At 42.5% G+C, this 14,657-nt stretch overlaps 1 protein-coding gene across 1 annotated transcript in view; it reads left to right on the forward strand.

Annotated features, from left to right (window-relative positions):
* LOC147729342 (embryonic protein UVS.2-like) overlaps window positions 1–14,657 on the forward strand; it is a 251,093-nt gene that overhangs the window by 171,321 nt on the left and 65,115 nt on the right. The window lies entirely within an intron of this gene.

The raw sequence follows: 14,657 nt of genomic DNA on the forward strand, positions 1-14,657 counted from the left end.
CTTTGGGGGATTGTAATTTGAGATAAAGTTGAGTGTCATCGGCGTACATGTGAAAGTGTACATTGGATGCTTGTAGCAGGGTGGTGAGAGGTTTCATGACTACGTTGAACAAAGTTGGGGATAGAGAGGATCCTTGGGGGACGCCTAGCGTTACAGGTATTGGCGAGGACATCAGGTTGTTGCTCTTGAATTTCTGCGACCTGTTGGGAATGCCTCTACCCATCTTGAAAACAAACAGATTATCACCAAAACATATCTGAGTTTGTTGTGAGGTGGCATGTCAATGAAATCAAGCTGTATTCTGGTAAATGGACCACTCTCCCGTCCTATGGTACCCATGCTCACAACTGTTTTTCTGTTTGGGTTGATCTGCTGGCAGATAAGACACCTTTGACAGAGGGATTCTGCAATTATTCAGAATTTTGGATTGTACCATATTTGTCTGAATAATCTGATCATGGAATCTCTGCCTATGTGTCCTGGACCATGGTACATGCGTGCCAGGTCAGAAATCATACTATCTGGCATTACTGCTCGGTCATCTTTTTAAACCCAAACCTCATCTTCCTCTCTTTGCATCCTGCTTTTAACCATGTGTTTTTCTCCTCATCACTTGCCTCATCTTGCAACTGTTTTACTTCGTGCCAGGTTTCAACTACAGATGTTAGCATAAGTGAGTTCAAAGCATGTTCATTTTCTTTTTCCCGATTCACAGGCACATTATGTTTTCCACAAAATGTTGCTATTGAGTCAGCATATGTGTTTCCTCGCCTCTCTTATGCGCCCTGCATTTTATCACTGCAATTTTTTCTGGTAGCTGAATTCCATCAATCAATCTCTTGATCAATGGAGCATTTCTTATTGGTGATCCCGCAGAAGTTAAATTACCTCTTTGAGACCAAAGCTGGCCAAAGTCATGGACTACGCCATAACCATTCTGACTATCAGTCACTATGGTAATTTTTAGCTCTTTTCCCAATTCACATGCTCGAATCAAAGCAATTAGTTCTGCTACTTGAGCTGAACGAATTCCTTTGAGACAGGAAGCTTCAATCACATTTGCAACTGTACATACTGAATATGCTGTACTCAGAACCCTTCATCTGTTCTTAAGCAAGAACCATCAACAAATAAAACATAATCTGATCCATCTAATGGGACATCTTTTATGTCTTGCCTTGGTTTAGTGCAATATTCTAATGCATCCAGGCATTCATGATCAACCTCATCCCTGATTTCTGCTTCAATAGTGTCAGGTAATAATGTGGAAGGATTTAAATTCACACATCTTGCAATTGAAACATTGTCCGAGCCAAGAATAACCTTTTCATATTTTGTTAGCCTATTATTTGTCAAATGCTGTGTTCTGCTTCTAGTGAGAAGAATTTCAACTGAGTGTGGTACATATACTTTTACAGGAAATCCCATTATTATTCCTTCACTTTGTTCCAAACTCACACTTGTTGCAGCCACTGCTTTTAAGCAACCTGGTAATGCTTTTGCAACAGGGCCAAGAACAGCTGAGAAATATGCTATTGGCTTTCTCAATTTTCCATGTCTTTGAATCAGAACTGATAATGCACATCCTTCTCTCTCACTGCAATAAAGCTCAAATTCTTTTTCATAATCAGGCATTCCCAATGCTGGAGCTTCACACAAACCTTTTAGTTAACTGTGCAAAAGCTTCTAATTCAATTTCTGTTAAGCTAATTGGGTCTTTTATGTCTGCTTTTGTTAGTCTCTGCAATGGTTTTGCAATTACTGAAAATCCACTAATCCATTGGCGACAATAACCTACCATTCCTAGAAACATTCTAACCTGTCTCCGTGTTTTTGGAGGTTGCATTGCTTGAATAATTTTTATTCTTTCTGTTGTCACTTGTCTGATTCCCTTTGCAATTCTGTGACCAAGATATTTTACTTCTTGTTTGCAAAACTGTAATTTCGCAGGAGATACTTCATGTCCCTCATCTGCCAGATGATTTAAAAGAGTAATGGTATCTGTTACACAATTATCTCTTGTTTTTGCAGCCACAAGGAGGTCATCAATATACTGCACTAACGTAGATTTTCCAGGTAAATCTAGATTTTCAAAGGATTTCTTCAGCAACTGATTAAAAATAGATGGATTTTCGGTGTACCCTTGAGGGATTCGGCACCATGCTAAAATACGCTCTTTGAACCGGAACGCAAAAAATTGTTGGCTTTCTGGATGCAATATGAACAGTAAAGAATGCATTACACAAATCAATAACTTTATACCATTCTGCATCATGCGGAATCAGATATAAAATTACCGCTGGATTTGGTAAAATTGGGCAACATGGAACAACAATTTTGTTAACCTTTCTCAGGTCCTGAACAATTCTAAAAGTTCCATTTGGCTTTTTAATTCCCATAATTGGTGAATTACATGGGCTACTCTCGATTTCTTTTAGAACACCTTGTTTTATGAATTTATCTATTACAGGAGTTACCCCTTCAATCACTTCTGCTTTCATTTTATACTTAGGAATGTTTGGACAATCTGCTCCTTGTTGTACTGATATTTTTACTGAGTCTATATTTTTCATCAAACCCATCTCATCTCCAGTGAAATCCCAAATGTTTACATTTACTGTGTCTTTTAATTCTTCAGGTAAATTATTCTTATCAAACACAGGAAATAATTTACTTTCTTCTGCCTCAACCATTGACATTGTTAATTTGTAAAGCCCATCTTCTTCTGGAGTTTGAAGCTCTATACCATCCGGTGAGCAATATATTGCACAGTTCATTTTACAAAGAATATCCCTACCTAACAGATTTACAGGACTGCTGTCACAAACTACAAATCTATGCATGTTTTTAAATTTACCTATTTCAACTTCAACTGGTTCAGTTAGATCTGTTTTTATTTGCTGACTAGCTACACCTACTACTTGGATTTTGTCTCCAGAGAGAGGAAGGTTTTCTATTTCAACTGATCTAACAGTAGAACGGGTAGCACCTGTATCCACTAGGAAAGTAATTTCTACATCATTCACTTTACCATTTACAAATGGACCAGATTGATCTACCTCCAGAGTGGCTCCAAGCACACACTCTTCCTCCTCTCTCAGGCACCGTCAGAAGTAATCCTCAGACTCACTCCCTCCATCTTCTTTCAACCAATATTGTTGAGACACATTTGACACATTCACTCTTGGTGATCTGTTTACCTGTTCACCTCAGCTGAATCCTTTTTCTGCACTGTATCTCTGCACATTTACACAGTTTGGAAGTGGCGGCTGTGGTAACTGACTTTGCTGAATCACTACCCGTCGCTGTAGCTGTTGCTGCTCATTTATCTCATTCTGCATCTGTGGATTTAATGATGTATTTTTTACATAAGTTTTGGTCGGATTCTAACATTCACGCTTCCAGTGTCCAATTTCACCACTATTAAAAGATGGGAGTTTCTTTTTTAACTCTTCTATATTTCCCATCATTTTTGGTTTATTATAATTACCTTTAAATTTCCTTTGATTCTGATCAACATTCTTATTTGCTAAACTTGCTATTTGTTGTGCAGCCACTTGTACCTGTGCCCACATAGCCTTTTCCTTCAACTTCTTTTGTTTAGCTTCTATTTCATCACTGCAATATTTTGCTTTTCTCAAAATATCATCTACTGTAAGTGATTGCCAACCAACTATTCCAGTTCTTACCATTTCACTAATTTCAGGTCTCAAGCCATATACAAATCTGTATATAAAATGACTCATGTCTTTTTCACTCAAATGCTCATAACCACTGTATTGTTTGAATACCAGCAGCAATCTTTCATTAAATGAATGTACTGATTCTTTTGACTCTTGAATTGTTCTATCTATTTTAACCCAATCTACCTCTTTTGGGGGAATCTTCTTTTAAAAAAACACAATTACCTGTTCATATTTTATCATTACGTCTGGTGAAGGAGCACCTGTTACTTTATCTCGAGGGTATTCTTCTTTAGGCCAATTTATAGTAGTTTTACATTATGGCCAAAGATCTGATGGGACAACTATATCAAAGAATCCATCAAGATCAATCCATAAAACTTTTGAAACGTTAACAAATCGGTCTACCTGTCGATACCATTCTACTGGGTTTTCTCTTAATCGAGGGAAATCATTTGTAAACAGTAAGATGTCCTGTCTTGTCCATGGGACATGCACATACCCTCCTACCGCTATTTCTCTCATTGGAAACTCATTTACTACTTTTTCCTTCTCTCTGATGGGAAAAGCTAAACTTGTTCTGTCTTCATCTCTTTTCTTTGTCCATTTCGCTCTCCATTTACTTAATTCACCCCATTTTCTCAAAATCACAATTAAATCTTTTATGTGAATGATTCTTCCTGTGGTATTCATATTTTCAATATCCTTTTCAGAGAAATTCACCCTATAATTTTTCTGTAAATTCTTCCGCTTACTTAAATCTATTTCTAATTCAAAAGCCACGTCCTCTAATTGATCATATTTATTTTTCGTTTTCCATGTTATGCTTTTGCAAATAAATAATAATTCATCATCCTGACATGCCTTCAATCTGTCAGTTCCAATCGTTCCAATTATTAATTCCTCTAAATCTGATTTCAATTTTGCAATATCAAGTATTTTACATTCTGGAATTTGTGTTAAATCTATTTTACTCAAACTCTTTTCTGGAGTTCCAGAGTCAGATTCTGCACCAGATGGAGTCTTACTTGATGAACTTTGATGAAAAGTTAAGTCAGGCATCATTATTTTTTCTTGATGTATTTCTGACAAATCTGAATAAAATTTTTCAGTTACTTTCTGTATTTCTGAATTTAATGGTACAGTCAAAGCTGAATGTCTAATTTCTTTTTGATCAAATACTGGAAGAACAGGTCCAATTGTTACAGGTACTGCTACTGCTTCCATGTTTTTAGATAACTGCTGTATTAATTCATTCATAGAACGAAAATATTCTGAAGTATTTGGTAATTCCTCAAACCTTTCTGTTCTGTTTCCATTTCTTGGAGTTTCTTTTCTTTGAACTGGGGTGCTAGTATAATTTCTATTTTCTCTTGATACATTTGAATTACGACCTGTTTCTACTCTATCAGGTGTTTCTCTATAATTCAAATTTGTTTTAGGAGATGTCTCATCAATAATTTCTCTTTGAGGGGCACTTGGAGAAGTCCATGAACAAACTGGTTGATAAGATTTTGGTTTTCTCGTATAAATTTCTTCTAATACTGCATCTTCTGAATCACTTTCTTCACTATTTCTATTTTTCTTTTGGGTACCTTTTTGTCCAGTTACCTCTTCAATTAATCTCACTGGGTACAAACCATCACACATGTCCTCACTTCTCCATCAATGCATTCTATCCTCATGTGTTTCTCTATCAAGACCTAATCCTGTTCCCTTTTTTATTCCTCTACTATCTCGATCTAATTCTAACATTTCATCCTCCCATTCAACTAAAGCTTCAAATTGAGTATGTCTAGGCTTTGGCACAAGTTTCATCATCCTTTCTCTTAAATTTCTCGAAACTGCTACTTTAAATGATCCATCTTATGGCCATGCTAATACACCATCATTCTCAGTGTACTTCATCCAATTCTCAATCCAAAGACAAGTATGATAACCATATTTACTCAACATATAAGCTGCAGGTGTTTTATACTTATGAAGTAATCTTCCACCTCGGGTTGCAATTTTCTTATCAGGTTTAATTTTCAATTTCTGAAACCATGAAAGCTTCTTTTTCTCCTTCATGTAATAGTAATCCATATAATCGATGTTTTAAAACAATTTCCCTTACTTCGGAAAAGATCGTAATAACTTCCTTGTTATTCCGCAACACCAACCAATCCGTGCGCGAAACTTACCAACAAACCAATCAAGTTAAGCTTCGTCACTATTTTGTTTAGCCAATAGAATTACTGTTTTTCAGGATGAGCTAATCAGCAGCAAGCTTGCCTTAGTCACATGAACTAATCTGTGTGCGAATACTGTGACGTATGTTAGCCAATCACAGCGAGACACTTGTAACATATGCTACAGCTGGAGCTGCTCTGTCCCTCGCTCCACTCCTTAAATTGACCCCTCCTTTTTCGCAGAGGACCAGGGAGGCTGCCCATTCAGCCAGCAAAGTTTGTAGGTGTAGCTGCACGGTCTTTACCCTTGTGGTGTCTAAATGTGGGTACTTTATGACCTAGCAGTCACCACTAGTAACAGTTGGGCCTAACAGCATACTCAGGAAAACGTTTAGAATGAGCTCCATCAAGGTCTTTGGTAGTAGTGGAGGAATTTAAACACTAAGAAAGTCATAGTGTTAGATTTCTAGAAGACCCTCTAACAAACACATGCCCCCCTGTGTCTTAGGCAGAGTGGTGACAGGTAAAGATTTGTGGACAATGAAGGCAGTGCCTCGGGAGCCTTTAGTATGACCCGCGTGGAAAACTCTGTCATAGCTGAAGCTTTAAGAACAGGGCATTGAGTTCCAAGGAGGTAGAGAAAGTATTGTTGATGAGTGACGCTTGACAAAGTGACCGAGGGTGGTTTTTTAAATGTGGTCATTAAGTCCATTGACATTCCATGTCATTACGCTAAATGTCGACATCAAAGGGAGGAATTATGATTCTTAAAAAGCCATCAGAAGGTCCCGATCAAGCAGGATAAAAATCTAGTGGTGGAGACAGGAGGTGCTACTGGCTGACAAATGCTCAAGATATTTACTATGTGAGAAAAGCCATCAAAGAAGAGTAACAAAACAGAACAATCAAACTAACAAAACCCTAAGTTCAAGTTCAAGTTCAAGTTCAGGAATTGTATAGCGCACTACTCACCCAGAGGGTCTCAAGGCACTTGGAGGAGGGTGTGTGCATTACTTATCAAATAGCCAGGTTTTAAGGTGCTTTCTGAAGGAAATGTGGTTCTGTGTAAGGCGGAGGTGAGTGGGGAGAGAATTCCAGGTTTTGGCCACTAATTAGGAGAAGGATCTTCCTCCCATGGTGGATCTGTGGATGAGCGGAATTGCGGCGAGGGCTTGATTGGATGATCGTAGTTGGCGGGTGGGTGTGTAGAAGGACAGTCGTGTGTTGAGGCATTCGGGTCCTAGGTCGTAGACGGCCTTGTGTGCATGGGTGAGGAGACGGAACGTTATTCTCTTGTTGACAGGAAGCCAGTGGAGGTCTTTCAGGTGACCGGTAATGTGAGCTTGACGAGGGATGTCCAATATGAGTCTGGCTGATGCGTTTTCGATGCGTTGGAGTTTTTTCTGTAGTTTGGCTGTGGTTCCGGCATAGAGGGTGTTTCCATAGTACAGTCGGCTAGTGACCAGTGCGTGGGTGACAGTCTTTCTTGTTTCGGTGGGGATCCAACGGAAGATTTTTTGAGCATGCGAAGTACGTTGAAGCATGAGGATGAGACGGCGTTGACTTGTCTGGTCATCGAGAGGGAGGAGTCTAGGATGAAGCCCAGGTTACGTGAGTGGTCTGTAGGTATGGGTGCTGTACCCAGGGCCGGTGGCTACCATGAGTTGTCCCAGGCAGAGGGGGATGATCATAGGATGAGGACTTCCGTTTTGTCCGAGTTTAGTTTTAAGCGGCTGTTCTTCATCCATTCGGCTACTTCTTTCATGCCTTCGTGTAGATTGGTTTTGGCGGTGTTAGGGTCTTTGGTGAGGGAGAGGATCAGCTGGGTGTCGTCTGCGTAGGAGATGATGTTGAGGTTGTGTTGTAGCGCGATGGATGCGAGGGGACTCATGTAAACGTTGAAGAGGGTGGGACTGAGTGATGATCCTTGTGGTACTCCGCAGATTACTTCGGTGGCCTCTGATTTGAATGGGGTGAGGCGGACTCTCTGGGTTCTCCCGGCGAGGAACGAGATGATCCAGTCCAAAGCTTTTCCTTGTATGCCGACGTTGCTGAGGCGTTGTATGAGGGTGCTATGACAGACTGTGTAGAAGGCGGCGGAGAGGCCAAGTAGGATGAGGGCAACTGTTTCTCCGTTGTCCAGTAGCGTTCGGATGTCGTCTGTAGCTGCGATGAGGGCGGTTTCGGTGCTGTGTTTGCCTCAGAAGCCGGACTGTGAGGTGTCGAGGGAATTGTTGGATTCAAGGAAGGCGGCGAGCTGACTATTGACGATTTTCTCAATGACTTTGGCAGGGAATGGGAGGAGTGAGATGGGGCGGTAGTTCTTAAGTTCAGAGGGGTCTGCTGTGGGTTTCTTCAGAAGGGCGCTGAGTTCGGCGTGTTTCCAGCTTTCTGGGAAGGTAGCGAAGTTGAAGGAACAGTTGATGACATCACGGAGATGGGGTACGATGATGGAGTCTGCTTTGTTGAAAATGTGGTGGGGACATGGGTCAGTTAGCGATCCTGAGTGGATGGAGTTCATCAGGTGGATGGTGTCTTCAGTAGTGATTGGGTTCCAGGCGCGAAGGATGTGAGAGTTCTGTTTTGGTTCAGAGGTGGGTGGAGTGGACTGTTCTTCGGACAGGTTTTCAAAGCTGTTATGTATGCCGGTGATTTTGTTGTAGAAGAAAGAGGATAACGAGTCGCAGAGGTCTTGGGAGGGAGTAATGTCGTTTGAGCCGGCGGTGGGGTTGGTAAATTCTTTGACGATGTTGAATAGTTCCTTGCTGTTGTGGGCGCTGTTGTCGAGTCGATCCTTGAATGCTGATTTCTTGGTGGATCGTATCAATTGGTGGTGTTTGCGGGTGGCGGCCTTGAAGGTGGACAGGTTGTTAGTGGTTGGGTTTTCTCGAGAGTACGGCATAATTTCTTGGATTTCTTAAGGTCATCGTTGAACCAGGGGGCCTATTTGCTACCTTGTTTGGTCTGGTGGTTTTCAAGGGTGCTAGTTCGTCAGCGCTGTGGGTGATCCATTGTAGTTTGGTGGCAGCTTGGTTTGGATCCGATGATATGGCAGGAGGGTTTTGGTTAAGGGATGTAAAGAGTTGGTCGGTGGTGATTTTGTTCCAATTTCTTCGAGGAACAGGTTGTGGGGGGTTGTGGGTCAAGGTCTTTTTGTAGTTGAAGTGAACACAGCTGTGGTCCGTCCAATGGACAGCTGTGGTGTGATCGAAGGAGATGTGCTTGCTGGAGGTGAAGATAGGGTCGAGTGTGTGTCCGGCGAGGTGGGTGGTGGTGTCAACAAGTTGTTTGAGTCCGAGATTGGCCAGGTTGTCCAGAAGGGTGGTGGTGTTGCTGTCGTTTTTCTTTTCCAGGTGGAAGTTGAGGTCTCCCAGTAGGATTTAGTTCTCGGAGTTGAGGGCATGTGGGCTGATGAAGTCAGTGATGTCTTCGTTGAACTGTGTGCGGGTTCCTGGTGGTCTATAGATTCCTTGAGGGTGCCTCTAAGTGTGGTCCTGGGGTCGGTGTGGATCTGGAAGTGGAGGTGTTCGGCGGTAGCGAGGTTATCGTCGGAGCTGGTCATGATTCAGATGGTGTTCTTATGGACGATGGCGATGCCTCCTCCTGTTTGATTGGTGCGGTCTTTTTGGATGATCTTGTAAGCATCCGGGATGGCTATGGTGTAACTGCCTAATGCCCCTCCACCCCACGCCTCCATCCCCGAAGCATCTGTCACCCTACTCCCCCTGAGGAGCAATGGTAGGGCAGTGCCCCCCCCTCCTGCATTGTGCAGTAACTATAATGTTGTACTGCTGGCTAGTAATGTATGAAAGTCCAAGTCTAATGTGAGGTCTAACAGTGACGAATATGTCCATGAGCCTAAGGAATATAACAGTATTAAGTACAGGAAGGATGTCTTCAGCTTGCATCTTGGGCCTGACTGTTCTCAGGGACAGAACAATTTCTACACCCGTACTTCCTTAGCAGTCACCTTCCACATCAGAGGAGCCCGGTGTTCCACTGACCACGTTCCGTCTCTGTATGCATTGCTGTTTCTCCATGGGTTCAGCTCTGGGAGGGGCGCGGGTCCCCAAGAACCTCAGTGCACACTGTCGGCATTACTAGGCCATTGGCACCTAGTCAAGCCCCACTCGCTATCCGGGAGGATCGGAGGAGGCCCCGTGCCAGTCGATCCAGGCCCCACTGGTCCCAGGCAGCAGCTCCACACTGAGCGCGGGCTGTCCATATCATGCAGGGAGTCTCCTCACCAGTTGGCAGCCCAGCCAGCAGGCAGATTGAGGGTAACTTGACCAGACAAGCACTCATGGGCATCCCTTACACATGTAGCTATGGAGCAGCCGGTGACTACTAGTCAGCAACTGTAGGCCACTGCCACCTTGGCTGTGAACATGGAGCACTGGCCCACCCATAGCAGTCACATCTACAGGCAAGGGCCAGTTCCCTTGGAGGTGCAGACAATGGCCAGTAGCCCTGTGAGAATGATCACATCTAGCAGAGTCTAGCTAGCAGTAGGATTAAACCAGATGCAGGGATTGGGCACTGGAGCTCTTCACAGAGCGTCTACCATCTTGGGTGGTCAGACCAAGATGCATGACAATCTATTTTACATCTCAAAAGTCCTTCACATCATCACACATTAAGTTATTTATCTCAAACATACACTGTGCAGCAAGCAATCCTTGTTTTGCTCTTTTCACTATAGTGGGCTTTTATTGTTTGAGTGAGGTCTCTCCTATTTGTTTTCTGTTTCTTTATCCCCATTGTATTTTTACCTATTTTATTTTTTACATTGTTCTTTTTTTATAGTGGCTTTCCACTAATGTTCATTTCCCATTGCTTATTCACTTTTGGATATTTCAATTGTGTTCCCATCCATGTCCTATCCGCTGTTTTTCTTTTGTTTTCAAATAAAAAAAACTTTGCAAAATCCAATATGTAGTCTGGCTTTAATGTGCTATCTCATGTATATAAACCCATGCACAAATGCTCTTTCTGTATGTTAACATATTAAAGCCAAACTGTTGAGTTGAAAGCAGAATGTGGAGCATGGAATGCGGAAGCATGGGGGTTCCTTGCGTGGAACTGGTGAACGGTGCTTAACAGCAGTTGCTGGCGGACTATAGATGGAAGCCTTATCTGTAACTGTGCCAGCTTCTTTTCAGTGGCAATGAGGTGATCTATTCATTCATCTGTCCCTGCCCTTCTGTTTTGCCTAGTCGACTGAAGAGGAGCGGTTCTCCATCACACTGCAGGTACTGTGCGGCCTTCCCACCAGGAAGCGTTGTGACTGGCATTGGCGAGGCAAAGCGGTTGCGAGAACAATTTAAGAAGGAAGCTGTGAGATCAATTGACTGCCCTTGCTCATGTGGTGTGGGTAGGCCTGCAAGGAAGTTTCATGAGCTCCTGAGAGTTTCAACGGTCCAGTGTCAGGCGCTGCCTTTTTTGGCCTGTGGGGTATCTCCCCAAGGAACACACTTCACGTGTGCAACGTGGCCACCATTTTTTGATTGGGGCTGAATACAACATACGCCCAGAATACTGTATTCTGGGCACGTGTTCTGTTTTACCTTGGTGTCCACCAGTTTTTCTTATTTTTTTTATATTTTTTTTAACCAAAGCCTGCACCAATATCCTACTAGCACTGGTGACAGGCATAACTTAGGTTTTGCATCAGTGCATCATCCTAGTACTCTTTGAGTTTTTATCTCTCATCTATTAAACTACTTCGGCGACTTGCACACAGTATTCTAACTATTGTTTGCACAATATACATCCGTTATTGAGTTTCAACAAGTAGTTGTTTTGTGTGGCAGTAACTCACTCATGTAGATACAATGGATTGAATTCTGGCACCTCCACCCTTTTTGCAAACTGCAGGCACTCCCCCTCTGGCATGGCGTTAACCAGCTGGAAGATTAACAAATCTTGTCGTGTGTCCCCGTCAATTATGCTGTCCCCTGCATATATGGTTGGGCATTTGATGGCTGACAAATGGATTTGTGTTTATCCTAAGGTGTTTAGTGAGCATTTAGGCAATCTTAAGGGTTTTCAACACAAAATCATTCTCAAAGAGGGTGTGCGGGCAGTCGCTCACAAAGTGGGTGTGCACAGTTAACTATGGTCGTAGTTGAAAAAGTTGTGTGACATGGGTATAATTGAACCCACTGAGCGGTCAGAGTGGTAGGCGCCCATAGTTTTGGCGCATAAGGTTGAAAAGTCCTTGAGGCTTTGTTTAGATTTACGCAAACTCAATTCGAACATTTGGATTGATCACCAACCCCTGCCTAACATCAATGAGATGTTGTGACATTTTTCACTTCTTTGGAGGTTTCTTCTCCATACCATCAGATTGAGTTAAGTAGAGATTCCAGGCACCTCATCTCTTTTTTTAAACCCAAAGGGGCTTACCGCTATGACTCCATGCCTTTTGGATTGGCGTTCCCATCCGCAGCATTCTAACATTTAATGGGGAACTTTTTTAGCAATAGTGGGAGTTGTATTTGTCCAGGATGACATACTGATGTATGGCAAGACTGAATTGGAACATGATGCTAGGGTGAAACAAGTTTTGGAAGTTGTGAAGGCTAGTGGCTTAACCCTAAGAAAAGATAAGTGTACGTTTTTCCAAGAAGTTGTGGACTATTTGGTTCACTACATTTCCGCCAAGGGTGTCGAGACGAAAATGAAGATTTTGGAGGCCATCCAGAATGCACCTAGACCTGAGAATATGGAATTTGGGTTAGTGGAGTATTATGCCAAATTTGTAGATACCAATGGAATAGTGAGTGTGAAACAGTTTTGAACTGATTAAGAGGGAAACCTTTGAAATTGTGTGACATCAATGATGTGTTCATTATTTCTACCGATGCAAGCAATGTGTGCCTCGGAGCTGTCCTCATGCAGAAAAGATTTTACGGCTCTGAGTAAACCATTGCATTTGCATCACATACATTGCAAGGAGCTGAAGGCACATATTCCGCCATTGAAATAGAGTCCCTAGCATTATGATGGGTTGTGCAACATTTCAGAAACTATCTGTGGGGAAATGAGTTTGTGCTCAGAACAGATCATAAACCTCTAGTGGACCTTTTCACCACCAAGGGGGCGGAAGAGCTACCCCGCCCATCGCCAAGTGGCAGTACAGGTTACAAGAATTTAATTACAAGCTGGAGTATGTGGCTGGTGCAAAGAACTATGTGGCTGACTGTTTATCCAGGTTACTCCAGACAGATGTTGAGGTTGAGGTTGGGGGTGAATCCACAGATGAATTGGAGATTGTGTGTTTGGCACCTTCTGTCAATGAAGTAGTCAAGGGTGCCTTATCTGCGCAAGAATGGTTGGATGCAGAGTTCTTGGATGAGGATTTTAAAAATATGGAAAATTTCATTTCTGTAGGATGGCCGAATAGCAAGGACACACCCACAGAATTAATTCCGTACAGGACAGTAAGTGAAGTTAAAGGGGATCATGTGCAGGTGTGGTCAGTTAGTGGTGCCCAATTGCTTGCGTAAGAAGATTTTAGAGCAAGCCCATTTCCGCCATCTCTGTATTGCAGCTATGAAACAGAGAGTAAGAGAGGACTTTTGGTTGCCAGGTTTGAATAGGGCTATCGAGCGCTATGTTCGGAATTGTTGCATGTGTGTGCTCAGCGACAAGACTCAAGTCACATGCCCCTCCCCTATTGATCTAGTGGTAGTGAAGAATACTCCTCAGTGTAAGCTTGCTTTTGACATAGCTAGATGCTTCGGTATTGTAGGTTGTTCTCCAAAATATGTCTTGTCCCTGGTAGACTACATGACAAAATGGCCTGAAGTACAATTTGTTGACAATGTTAATTCTGAAGTGTTAATCACATTTTTCAAGGAGGTATTTCTCAGGGAGAGATTTCCTGAAGAGTTGGTGACAGACAAATGGAGATAATTGGTGTCCAGTGAGATGGTAGTTTTCCTAAGGGTGAACGGTATCAAGCATGTTCCCACGTCTCTTTACCACCCTTGTAGCAAAGGTCTGGTGGAACGCCTGAACTGTGTGATCAGGGATCAATTACAACTGGCTCTAGTGAATGGTTTGCATTGGATGAGAGCTGTTGAGAATATGTTATAAGCGTTAAGAACTATACCTCACATCAGCACAGGATTTTCTTCTTTTATGCTGTTAAGGGTAGAGTCACTAGATCCAATTTGAACAAGAACTGGATGTCTAGAATGTCTATTGATATGGGTAGGATGGGAGGTGTGGTCGATGTTATAGCTGCAGTGCAGAAGAAGTATGGTACCAGGGATGTTGTGAAAAAGTCTCTCCTGTTTGTGTTTGGGACTGGGTGAGAGTCAAAAAACCTGTTTTCATTTGCAAGGGTTTTCTCGATTTTCAGCACCTGTTCGGGTGGTGGAGGTAAAAGATTGTTTGAAAGGCAAGAATGGAACAATCGCGCTGTTTCAGTGGTACCTGAGTCCAAAGCTGCCGATGTGAATAGCAAGTTGCGGGTGCAAGAGGTACCAAGCCCTGCGTTTCACATGGCACCTTTTTCCAGAGACCGTGTGGATTCTGACCCAAGCCCTGTGTACCAGAGTAGAGTTTCTTCCAGAGTCAGGAAAGCTTCAGCAGGTTCAGGGACTATAGGAGATTCTGATTCTGTCTCTGCTTGCTGACTTGCTCATTAGACAATTTGTTATGTTTTTGGTTATCTGTTTTACTTGTTGTTCTTTATACCAAATTGTATTCAGTTTTGCTTTTTTTGTTTGTTTTGTGAAGGAAGGGGGATGTGTTGAGTTGAGGCAGAATGTGGAGCTTGGGAGTTTCCTGC

The sequence above is a fragment of the Lissotriton vulgaris genome, chromosome 2_2, assembly GCF_964263255.1.
Source record: "Lissotriton vulgaris chromosome 2_2, aLisVul1.2, whole genome shotgun sequence".
NCBI classification, from domain to species: Eukaryota; Metazoa; Chordata; class Amphibia; order Caudata; family Salamandridae; genus Lissotriton; species Lissotriton vulgaris.